The sequence below is a fragment of the Sebastes fasciatus genome, chromosome 3 (genome assembly GCF_043250625.1).
Source record: "Sebastes fasciatus isolate fSebFas1 chromosome 3, fSebFas1.pri, whole genome shotgun sequence".
Taxonomy (NCBI): domain Eukaryota; kingdom Metazoa; phylum Chordata; class Actinopteri; order Perciformes; family Sebastidae; genus Sebastes; species Sebastes fasciatus.
In genome coordinates this window covers 5,507,605-5,519,860 of record NC_133797.1, presented here as the reverse complement: position 1 = coordinate 5,519,860, position 12,256 = coordinate 5,507,605, and the positions used below count along the sequence as shown (strand labels likewise).

Below are 12,256 nucleotides of genomic sequence, written 5' to 3'. Positions count from 1 at the left end.
TTCAATAGGGCCTTCGCTGGCCCGACGTTGTCGGTGCTCGGGCCCTAATAATGGTGAAACAGCAGTGGGAACTAGCATTGGAAGTTCAGAAGATCTGAATGAACCTCATGAAAGTTATAATACTGTGACAAACAAGCCAGCATGTGCTCATCTGGAAAAACTTTTTCCCACGTCACATATATCTGAGTCATATACTAAGTCATTATCATGACTGTTTGCAAACTTATTGTCTTTTTTTTCCTCAAGATTTCCAACCCCAGGTCATGTGTGCGTTTTGGAAAAGACTTAAAGTTTTAAACGTTTTAAAGTAAAGGTCCCTGTATAATATAATATAATATAATATAATATAATATAATGTCAAATGAAAAGTCTTCCTCCGTTTTAGCGATCATGCTTTCAGTCTATAGGCTACCCCTAACATTGCTACTGAATTCCTATTATGTACTCACTAATAAGAGCAATCAGAATAACAGGCAGATAGTAGTACATAACTAAATGATGGTAACAATAAATAATATTAGTTATGATCTGAATTTATTGAAATAATGGTGACAATACAGCAATTATATAAAAAAAATAATCTAAGCATAACCAAAACATGACATCAGTTTTATTGTTTGCAATATTAGACACATATTGCTTTTAATACGTATCGTACATTGCATGTTTTAAACACAATATCATGTTAGATATGAACATCAATAAGCTAACATTAGTTTATAGATTAGCTAACAATAAGGAACGTTAGCTAGCTCTTATCTGATGTTACAGAAGCAAACGTTTTATTTAACAGTTTTTCACCAAAATCTTTGGGAAAAGAAAAAAAATCTTAACATTAACGTTACTCTTCATAGATCATAAACGTTTGAATATAAAATTACTCATTGAAATCGGTTGAGAAATGTAGACGTTATACTGCTTTTTATGCAGAAAAACGGCAGCTCCCCCGTTCCCCCCATGGAGTTACAGGTCAGTCTTGCCCTGTCCAATATGGCGCCCACGTTGACGTACTATCCAGGAGTCAATGCGGCGTCTATGTGTGTATATCTATGGGTGGCCCTCTGTGGTCCAGCCAAAACTCATGCAAAAAGAACCCTAGATGGCAATGTGAGAGTATAATATGATGTGTGACTTTGAAAAAAGGAAATTGTGGTTATAGTTCTGTGGATTAAATCCTTTTTATTTTATTTTATATATTCCTGTGTGGAGGAGATTCTGGAGGGTTCCTCTGTTTAAGCCTGAACCACTCATTATTAGAACCAGGATCGAATTGTCTTTCCCAAACCTTTAAGACATTTTACATGGGAAAAAAGATCGATTAGACTTCTCAGCTTCCTCTCTGGCCTCATTTTCATACCTGGACTGCAACTTCTCTACCTCCGCTCTCAGTTCTCTGTCACGCTGTTCATTTAATTCATTCATCATGTTTGTCATCTCCCTTTCTTTCTCCTCTCTCTCTCTCTCTCTCTCTGCTTTGCTTTCCGCCTTCTCCATCTTTCTCTCTTTCCTCTCCCTCTCCATCTCAATTTCCAACCTCACCTTCTCCCTCCTCCTCTCCTCCTCTCTCTCTTTCCTCTCCCTACTCATCTCCTCCTCTCTCTCTTTCCTCTCCCTACTGATCTCCTCCTCTCTCTCTTTCCTCTCCTTCTCCATCTCCATCTTCAACCTCTCCCTTTCCTTACTCATTTCCTCCTCTCTCTCTTTCTTCTCCTTCTCCATCTCCATCTTCCACCTCTCCCTCTCCCTACTCATCTCTGCCTCCCTGTCTTTCCTCTCGCTCTCCATCTCCATCTCCAACCTCTCCCTCCTTATCTCCTCCTCTTTCTCTTTTCTCTCCTTCTCTTTCTCTTTTCTCTCCCTCTCCCTCTCCCTTCTCACCTCCTCATCGTATCTCTCTTTTCTCTCCCTCTCCATCTCCTTCTTCCTCTCCTCCTCTTTCTCTTTCAGCTGCCTATCCATCTCCATCACAAACCTCTTCTTCTCCTTCCTCCTCTCCTCCTTACTCTCCTTCTTCCTCTCCTCCTCTTTCTCTTTCAGCTTCCTGTCCATCTCCATCCTCTCCTTCTCCCTCCTACTCACCTCATCTCTCTCTTTCCTCTCCCTCTCTCTCTCAGCCTGGAGTTGTTCATTCTTTTCTTTCATCTCTTTTTCATATTTCTCTTGTAGTTTTCTCTCCACTTCCTCTTTTTCTTTGCGTATTTGCTCTTCTTTCTCTTTCAGGATGCGTTGTTTCTTTTCTTCGATTGCCCTCTCGGCCTCTTGGAACATCTCGTTGGTGCAGTGGCTTCCTCCGTTCTTCTAGACTAAATGTCTGATCTTCTGGAGCAGCTCAGTGACCTGAGAGCGATTCTTCAGCTCATTATTGAAGACATGGTACTGGCCATTACATCTGGCCACGAGTTCCTGCAGCTCTGAGCTTTCCGTCAGGAAGTCCTCAATAGTTTTGTTTTTAAGAAGGTCTCCATGAGTGAAGAGAACCATGCTGTATCTGTCTGCAGCCTGGCCGAAGATTTCTTGAATCTTTTGCACTGTCTGCTTTTCCTCTTCAGTGTATCTGCCCAGCTTGATGACCACCAGGAACACATGGGGTCCAGGAGAAGCGTAAGAGATGCACTGGCTGATGTCTTTAGTTGTTTTATCCATGCCAAACCTGGTGTCGAACAGGCCCGGGGTGTCGATAACAGCAACCTGTTGCCCGTCCACCTCAGCTTTGCTCTTGGAACAGTCTACAGTCATCGACTTTGCACTGAAAATTGATTCAAAGCGCTTTCGCCCCAGAATGGTGTTTCCAGTGGCACTCTTCCCAATTCCAGTCTTCCCCACCAGCACGATCCTCATCTTCTCCTTATTTTCTCTGCTCGATCCTGTGTAGAAGAATGAGTGAAACAGAATAAGAATCTACACCTGGTTGTACATACATTGTACTTAAAACAATTTATACAAAGATAGGAGTAGAGAAATATCTATTCTGCTGCTTTGTCAGGGTCAAAAAAGGAGTTTGTTGGAGGTTCCAATTATAATTTTACCATGTGGGAAATTCAAACGTTCCTTTTGCAAACTCCCCAATTGAGACAAATACATGTATTCATGCTGGCTCATCTAGCTTTCTTTCTACGATCTAATATGGCTTCCGTACACTGTTCACTTCACCGTGTGGCAGCAGGTCTTTTACCCCTCTGTCAGCTGAAAGTGGAACTGCATGGTGGAAACCTGTCCACATATCCACACATTTGTTCGAAGGTTTCTTAGAATTTAAAAATAAACATTTATCTTACAATAATAACGTTGATAATATAATAGTTTATCTCTGTGACATCACCCAATACACTAGAGAAAAGCTTCAGCTGAACCAAAAGACAGAAATAACAATACATGACAAAAAAAATAAAAAATAAATAGCAATCATCTGACTCAAACATTTTACTAGTGACCAAGAAATCATGTTTTTTATATGAAAAGTAGAATTCCAGAATTTGCAATCAGATTATGAATTTAGAACTAAAGGTTAGGTCAGAATAATAAAATAATGTATTTGCAGTCCTACTCAGTATAAGTTTATAGAAGTATTAGTCTACAGAAGTACATTACATAAAATTAGATTCAGCAGTGATCCCTGTTAAAATAACTGTACTTTAAAACATGGATACTTTATCATGTCACTTACCGAAGTTGCTGGACATGTTTGGCTGGTAATAAGTTCTGTCCATGTTTGGGTTAAAGAGTACGGAGTTGATTCTGCAGCTGAACTGAGTTCAGAGTGTTTCCTGCAGCCCCTTTTGTAAGGCTGTTCTAAACACACCCACTATAGCTGCACACAATGAAAGTGAAACTAAATCTTTATCTGGTTGTTGTCTGTTATTGAAGGATCTCTTAATAGATGTTGTATAAATGAGAATATATTCAAAACACAATATACAGTCTTTAATCATTTTGAAGAAAATAAACTCGGAAAAACAAGTTTGGAAACTTATGTTTGGTGGATTATTTCTCTGTTGTTACAATGCTAATTTGGCATTGTATTTTACATGGTTGGAAAGCCTGTTTATTTACCTTCACAATGATGTCCAACTTGTAAGGATCATGCATTTGTGGGATGAGCAGCACAGCTGATTATGTGGGTAGCGCCCAAGAAAATTTTTCCCAAATGCTCTGCCAATGGTAAACGGTGTATTCTCCTGTTGGTGTTGACTCTTGTTTTGAGTTGTTTGGTGGATTGGATGATTGAACTCTCTATCAGTAACAAGGAACAAACAAGACATATTGGCTATTTTACACTTTATTCATTTAATACACCGTCAGGATCCTCCGTAGCGGTGGAAGATCCATACGCAGCCACAACAGCCTGGCACCTCCTCCTCATGCTGGTCACCAACCTGGTCACACGTTGCTGTGGGATGGCGTTCCATTCCTCGACCAGGATTTGTTGCAGGTCAGCCAACGTGGTTGTGTTGGTCACTCTAACACATGGGTCTCAAACTCGCGGGCCAATTGTGGCCCGCAAGACGATATTTTGTGGCCCCCACCTTGATATGAAAGTTTATTGTTAGTGCGGCCCGCGAGTTTTATGTGAATGGCACTTTGCCGCGTTGTGTGTGGAAGGTCCCTTTGTTGCGCGAGCCCGGGCTGAATGAACCTACCAATCACAGTGGGGTATATGGCTCCCGGGGGCGGGCAATCGGTCGGGCTTGATGCAAGCAGAGAAACATTTCACAACAACTATGGCGGCGCCTGTGTAACATCGCATAAGCTTGATTAAAACTTGATTTATACTTCTGCGTTGAATCGACGGCGTAGCCTGACGTGCACCTCTCCAGAAATGTAACTACACGTCGCGGCGACGCAGACCGCAACAGCTGTGATTGGTCCAGTCTCTCAGCGATGCTGAGCGGCCAGGACCCCGGACAACCACAGAAAGTTCAACTTCTCTCTGCCTCGATCTTTTCAGTGTTTGTATACACAAATCAACTCAGATATATTTTCTCTTTTCGGCGTTCCAGTAATGTCAGTAAAAGTTCTGTGGTTCAACAGTTATTAGCTCCAACTCCGCTCAGTTTCTGTTTGTAGTACAAGAAGAAGAAGAAGGAAACTCATAGAGACGCCGCCGCCAACTAGCGGTTTGGTGGTGTAATTGCAGAGCAACACAAACACAGCAGGCACAACTTTATTGCGGAGTGACACCAAGTGGAATGAATATATATCTTGTCACACAGCCCCAATCATGTCTTTTTCAAAGCCTGCAGTGAAGAGAAAGGTTGGTGACGAGCACAGACAATTTCAGGAAAAGTGGGAGACGCAATATTTCTTTGTTGAGCACAGGGGCACCCCGACGTGTCTTATTTGCACAGAGAAAGTTGCGGTGCACAAGGAATACAACCTGAAACGTCATTACTCAACTAGGCATGCTGAGGAGTATGCAAAATACCAGGGAGATGATAGAGCCAACCGGGTTGCCAATCTTAAAACATGTTTACTGAGGCAACAAGATTTCTTCAAGAAAGCAACCAAAGAGAATAATGCAGCAGTCGAAGCTAGCTACGTGGTTAGTGAGATGATTGCTAAGGCGGGAAAGCCATTCACAGAAGGCGAGTTTGTCAAAAAGTGCATATTACAGGCTGCAAGTATAGTCTGTCTGGAAAAGAAGGGTCAGTTTAGCAACATCAGCCTTTCTGCCAACACTGTGGCAGGGCGCATTTCTGACCTGTCAAGTAACATTTATGATCAACTGCGTGAGAAAGCCAAATGTTTCCATGCATACTCAGTCGCTCTTGATGAGAACACAGATATCACTGACACTGCCCAACTCGCAATGTATGTCTGTGGTGTTGATGACAATTTTGAAGTGATGGAGGAGTTGCTCACAGTAATTCCAATGCATGGCCAGACCACCGCTCAGGAGATATTTCGCCAGCTGTGTGATGCCATTGTGGATGCCGGTTTGCCATGGAAGAGGTTTGTTGGAATAACAACCGACGGAGCGCCATCAATGACAGGGAGGAAAAATGGACTGGTGGCACTTGTTCAAAGAAAACTGGAAGAGGAGGGTGTGGAGGAGGCCATTGCTCTGCACTGCATTATCCATCAGCAGGCACTTTGCAACAAATGCCTGAAGTTTGACAATGTGATGTCTGTCGTTGTGAAATGCATCAACCAAATCAGATCCAGGGGCTTAAAGCACCGGCAGTTCTGTGCTTTTTTTACAGGAAATGGAGTCGGAATATGAGGATGTGCTCTACTTCACCGAGGTACGTTGGCTCAGCAGGGGAAACGTCTTGAAGAGATTGTTTGAGTTGAGAGCAGAAGTGAAAGCCTTCATGGAGAAGGATGGGGTGGCTGTTCCTGTGCTAAGTGATTCCAAATGGCTCATGGACTTAGCTTTTCTTGTTGACATCCCGCATGAGCTGAATGTACTGAACAAGAAGTTACAAGGCCAGGGGCAGCTCGTCAGTGCTGCCTATGACAACTTAAGAGCATTCTCCACAAAACTTGTGTTATGGAAAGCCCAGCTCTCTCAGACAAACCTTTGCCATTTCCCAGCATGCAAGGCACTCGTGGATGCAGGCACACCATTCAGTGGTGAGAAGTATGTTGATGCCATTGTGAAGCTACAGGAGGAATTTGATCACAGATTTGCAGACTTCAAGACGCACAGAGCCACTTTTCAAATTTTTGCGGACCCCTTCTCCTTCGATGTGCAAGATGCCCCTCCTGTGCTTCAAATGGAGCTCATTGACCTGCAGTGCAACTCTGACCTCAAAGCCAAGTTCAGGGAGGTGAGTGGAAAAGCAGACAAGCTTGGGCAATTTTTGAGAGAATTGCCCCCCAGCTTCCCTGAGCTTTCCCGAATGTTCAAGCGGACCATGTGCCTTTTTGGGAGCACATATCTGTGCGAAAAGCTCTTCTCCACCATGAACTTCATGAAGTCCAAGTACAGGTCCAGACTTACTGATGATCATCTTCAAGCCATACTGAGGGTTTCAACTACTTCCTCCCTCAAGCCAAATGTGGCTCAGCTATGTGAGAGGAAGCGCTGCCAGGTCTCTGGCAGCAAGGAGTAGGCAAGAGAAGCCATGTTCAGAAGAACCGTTCATGTTCTTCAATGTTCCATTCATGTTCAGGACAGTTCATGTTCAGAAGAACCGTTCATGTTCAGAAGAACCCATTCAAGTTAAAGAACTGTTAATGACGTTTGAGAAGATTGTTGTTTTTTTTAACAAAGCTTTTTTTGTGGAATACCTGATGCGGCCCAGCCTCACCCAGACTCTGCCTCCAGCGGCCCCCAGGTAAATTGAGTTTGAGACCACTGCTCTAACACGTACAGCACGCCCAAGCTGATCCCACCGGTGTTGAATTGGGTTGAGGTCTGGACTCTTGGCGGGCCGTTCCATTCTCTCTCCCACATTGTGGAGGTAGTCTGTGATAACCCTGGCTCTGTGGGGGCGAGCGTTGTCATCTTGGAGGAGGAAGTTAGGTCCCAGATTGTGGAGATATGACTGGTTGCAGAATCTCATCCCGATATCTCACTGCATTGAGATGGCCTTCAATGATGAAAAGCCTTGTTTTGCCAGTGACATCATTGAAGGAACGTACAACCACGCTGGCTGACCTGACTTTCATTTCATAACGACACTTTTCATTACAAACAAAGGGAGATGAAAAACATGAGTGGCTAGTCCCCACTAGCCAGCCAGCTAGATCCTGATGGGAAGAGAAACCACATCATGTTTTAGTTCTCGTCTTACTTACATTCACACGGATGTGTGAAATGGCATCAGTTATTGCCCAAGTACTGTCTCAATTCAAAATCGGCCTCAGGCCAAATGCAAATTTGAAAAAAACAAACATTCGAAATGTGTCCCAGTTTATTTCCTGTTGCGGTGTATGCAAATAACATCCGCTGACAGGAAGTCGATTCTGCAGCTGAACTGAGTTCAGAGTGTCTCCTCCAGCTACTTTTGAAAGGCTGTGCTAAACCACACCGACTATAGCTGCACACAATGAAAGTGAAACTAAATCTTTATCTGGTTGTTGTTTGTTATTGAAGGATCTTTTAATAGATGGGGTATAAATGAGAATATATTCAAAACACAATATAAAGGCTTTAATCATTTTGAATGAAATTTAAATGAAATTTATTGAACAATTCAATAGCTTATCAACTTTTTTGTGAAATCTTTGTTTTTGTTTTCACTGAATTTCATTTTTATTCAATTATTGCTATTATTAATTTATAAACTGCCATTTTCAAATGACTTTCATTTCATAACAAAACTTTTCATGACAAACAAAGAGAGATGAAAAACATGAGTTGTTATCACCCCTCACCTTTTAGTCAACATCCCCACTAGCCAGCCAGCTAGGTCCTGATGGAAAGAGCAACCATATCATGTTTTAGTTCTTCTCTTACTTACATTCACACAGAAAAGAACAGGCCAAATGCATATTTGAAAATACTTAGTAATAGAAAATTTCATGAAAATTAAATCCAGTAAAAAAAAAATAGCAATAAGTTGCAATAACTATTCATAATTTCTGGTACATTTATATATTTTGTTCCATTTATTCAAATCCAATTATTTATTTCATAATTTCTGATGTATTTTTCTAATATTGACTGTTTTATTCTCTAAGGGGGAAACAATAGCTTTCATTTAATCAGTCAAAGAAAATGTTCATGTTACCCAAGGTCTTTAACATCCTTTGTGGCATACATTAAAATATACCAACAGTCTTAAATACATTTAATGAATATATTAAGTCATTGTAGAGCAGAAGAGCTCAGTATCATGAGGACATGCAGAGAACTGCTGCCATTTCCTCTAAATACTGAAGGAAGGGGAGAGCTTTGTACTGCTTTGTGCAACAGGATCTGCAGTTTGGAAGATCTGTTGACCGACATTAGAGGAGCTAGCATTTTGCTGTTGTTACTGTGACAGGTCGTGATGACTTTCTGTGCAGATGAACGTGTGATGCTTCCGTTCAATCTGAAGTGTACTATTGGGATGCCAACGATTGAGGGACACATGAACTAAAGTGATTGTGTTCCGATGAAGGTCCCGACATGTAGCCCACGAGCCAATGATGAATAGTGGAGTAAGAGGGAGGCTGGCGCTGAGACCGTACCGTTATATTCTCCCCCCAAAAAACCCACGGATGACGTGTCCGTGGGAACTGAGTCTGTGGAATTTGCTTTCTCGTGAAGAAGAATGTATGCCGTTATGCCACTGCACAGTTGTGTGTGATGTTGATGAGGTCAGCCATGACGAAACACTGTTCAAAGTGGATTGTGTGATCAAGCATATGTCAGAAGGTGACGTGTCTCTAGCCTTATGGTCACAGTTGAACGCCGTAGCTGCACCGTGGTTATGAGGTGACGTTGTTTCCACATCCAATACATTCTGACAGACCTTCTTTAATGCTCGTAGATTTTGAGCAAATTATTTCACTCCATTCTCATTCCCGGGCGTCGGAATACTGATGCTTGTCGCAGCCATCGCATATATTGACTGTTAAGGCTTTAGTGTTTTTATGAGGCACAGGGCTTACCTTTACTACGATGTTAGACTTTTATTTATTTATTTATTTCGAGCATGGGTTGGAATCTGCCTCCAGCTGCCGTGAGCCACGAGACGTTCACTTGCAAACTAGTCAGCGCTGATCGATTATGAATCATTTTCTGTTACTGTAATGCCTACTTCTCTCTCAAATGTTTTCATAAACACTTTGTAGTGTCCTGTTTATCTGTAATTGAGAGTTTGTGACCCAGCAGCCATGTTGGGATAAAGTTTGAGGAAATCCCAACACCGTTCGCCAGCCAGAGCACAGCAAATAGGGACTCTCTCTGAATTGACTTGTGACTAGTCAAAGTCTCCATCCTCAGCTAGAATTATTTTTTTTTGCCCAAGTACTGTCTCAATTCAAAATCAGCCTCCAGCCAAGAACAGGCCTTTGTGCTGGAGAGCTTTGTGCAACAGGACCTGTAGTTTTGAAGAAGTGCTGCCATTTCTTGTAAATGCTCAGGAAGGGGAGAGCAGAAGTCAGAAAAACAGGTGACAAACTGACACTGAATAAGCTCTACACACATTAAAGACACTCGACCTGCTGAACATTTACCTTAAAGTTGAGATTAATGATAAAAATGCCTTTTTAACCCTTTTAGATCATATCCCCAGTCATATTGTGCACCTGTCACAAACGTGTGAGGTTCTTATTTTGGATACCAGCGATTAAAAGGTGTTTCCACTGTCAAGAAAGAGCCAATACAATATATTCAGTTTAAAAGATTTATTTAAACTGCTAAAATTATCACCATTAAAACAGATAAATAAAACCAGTTAAAACAGTGCTAATTGAAATAAAACTACAATAAAATGTCCTTAAAATGGGGGTGCAAAGTCCAAGTGCACAGCAGGCAATAAAATAGTTCAGGAAAGGGGAGTATTTGAGTCTAAAAATGTCAAGGGGGGAAGGGGGGGACCTGAGGCCGTCGGCTCCTCTGCTCCGGCCCTGTAGCTCTGCTGTATCCTCGTCGTCGTTACGGAGGGAAAACGGGAACCTCAGTGGCCAGAGCACACACAGCAGCAGCTCACACACACACACCAGAGATTGCTTGGTTCACTTTCCTTTACTTAGCTTTTAGTAGGCGTTGAACCAAGTCTTTTCACTCCCGTTTAGCTTGTCCTGCAGCGGTTCGTCCGGTCCCTTGTCTTGGCCGCCCTGTCACTCTGTCGGCCGTGTTCCTGCAGCTCTACCGTACCGGTGAAGCCATCTCTGTCCAGCTCGTCCTGCAGCGGTTCGTCCGTTACCTCGTCCTGGCCGTCCTCTCACTCAGTCGGCTGTGTTCCTGCGGTAAAGCGTACCGGTGAAGCTGCCTCGGTTCCAAACTCGCGTGTCCAGCTCCACTTCCTCGTTCCTGTTGGTTCTCTACCTTTGTTCCTTCCCCTTTGTTCTCCCTGCACACCTGTCCATAATCAACTTAAAAAGAAGCCCAGCGTCTCTGTGTGCCAATCCGGAGCTGGCAGGGGTGTGTCAATCAATTAGTCACAGCTGTCTCTCACCAGTTAATCACCTTGATCCATAGTCCATTCCAGTTAAAAACAACACAGTAAAACCAGATATGAAACGTAAAAACCCATGTGTAACCCACCTGATGAATAAGTATACACTGGACTAGTATAACCTAGATTCATAGAGAGGAATAATGAACAGGAATCGGACACCACAATGAGTAAGCAGAACACAGAATTAAGTTTAAAGGAAAATGATTGTATTGACACAGAATAAATTCACAATTACTGCCGGCATTCAGTTTTGTTCAGTTTGACATGTATATTGAACTGGGTGCACCCTAAAAAATAAAAGTAATCCCCAAAATAAAATGTTGAAATCCAATTGTCTTTTGAGGTCCTTCCTCACAGTCCTACCACACTGACAGCAAGGTAGATGAAAGTTGAAAGCGCTCCTCAATCCAGGTGCTCAGCACGGGTAGCTCGCCATCCCCCTCGTCAGGGAGAGATTCCAATCCAAATCCGGAGTTCAAGGGTATCCAGAAAACCTAGCCTGTGTAAAATAACACGGCTTATATAGCAATATATGCAAATCTATCCAAGCTCTTAACTGTACAGTTTAATTTGATCAATATCAACATATAATACAACTTTTCAATGCTTAACCCATGAATGTAGGATAACTGTTGTATCACAATATTAACTTGCATCATAATATTAACATATGAAATATGTCAACCTCACTATTATTATAAACCACTCAATAGTAAAGTGTAAACAACACTATTAAATGACTTTAATAATTGTGAACCCATTTGAGTTTGTAGATTATTATGCAAACAACCTACAGTTTAAACATTAAATACTCACTATATGTGAATATTGTGAGTAAGGCAATGTGAATACTTTCCCTGTCACAACACTGACACCTTGCGTTGATGCACACAAGCAGCACAGGGATGAACAGAATCAAGCTAATCTCATAACCCATGAAATTCAGCTAAATAATCCCTCTCTGTCCACACAATGTAAATAACACACACATATTACACACACATATTTCTTTCTGCCTCTATCACCAAAGAAATACAAAATATAATTTTAGAATACAACTCAGTGGCAAAACATTTCGCTATGTTAGCTCACAGTGCATTTGGCTCGTGTTGCCATGTGCGGCGGCTGCTTTAATGTTTGGAACTCACCGAGAAAATAAAAGAATAAAACGATGTTCTCAGGTCGCTTCAATAGGTGAC

At 42.1% G+C, this 12,256-nt stretch overlaps 1 pseudogene; it reads right to left on the bottom strand.

Moving 5' to 3' along the window:
* Positions 1 to 401: 401 nt before the first annotated feature.
* On the bottom strand, positions 402 to 3,842 carry LOC141763575 (uncharacterized; annotated as a pseudogene).
* Positions 3,843 to 12,256: the final 8,414 nt, after the last annotated feature.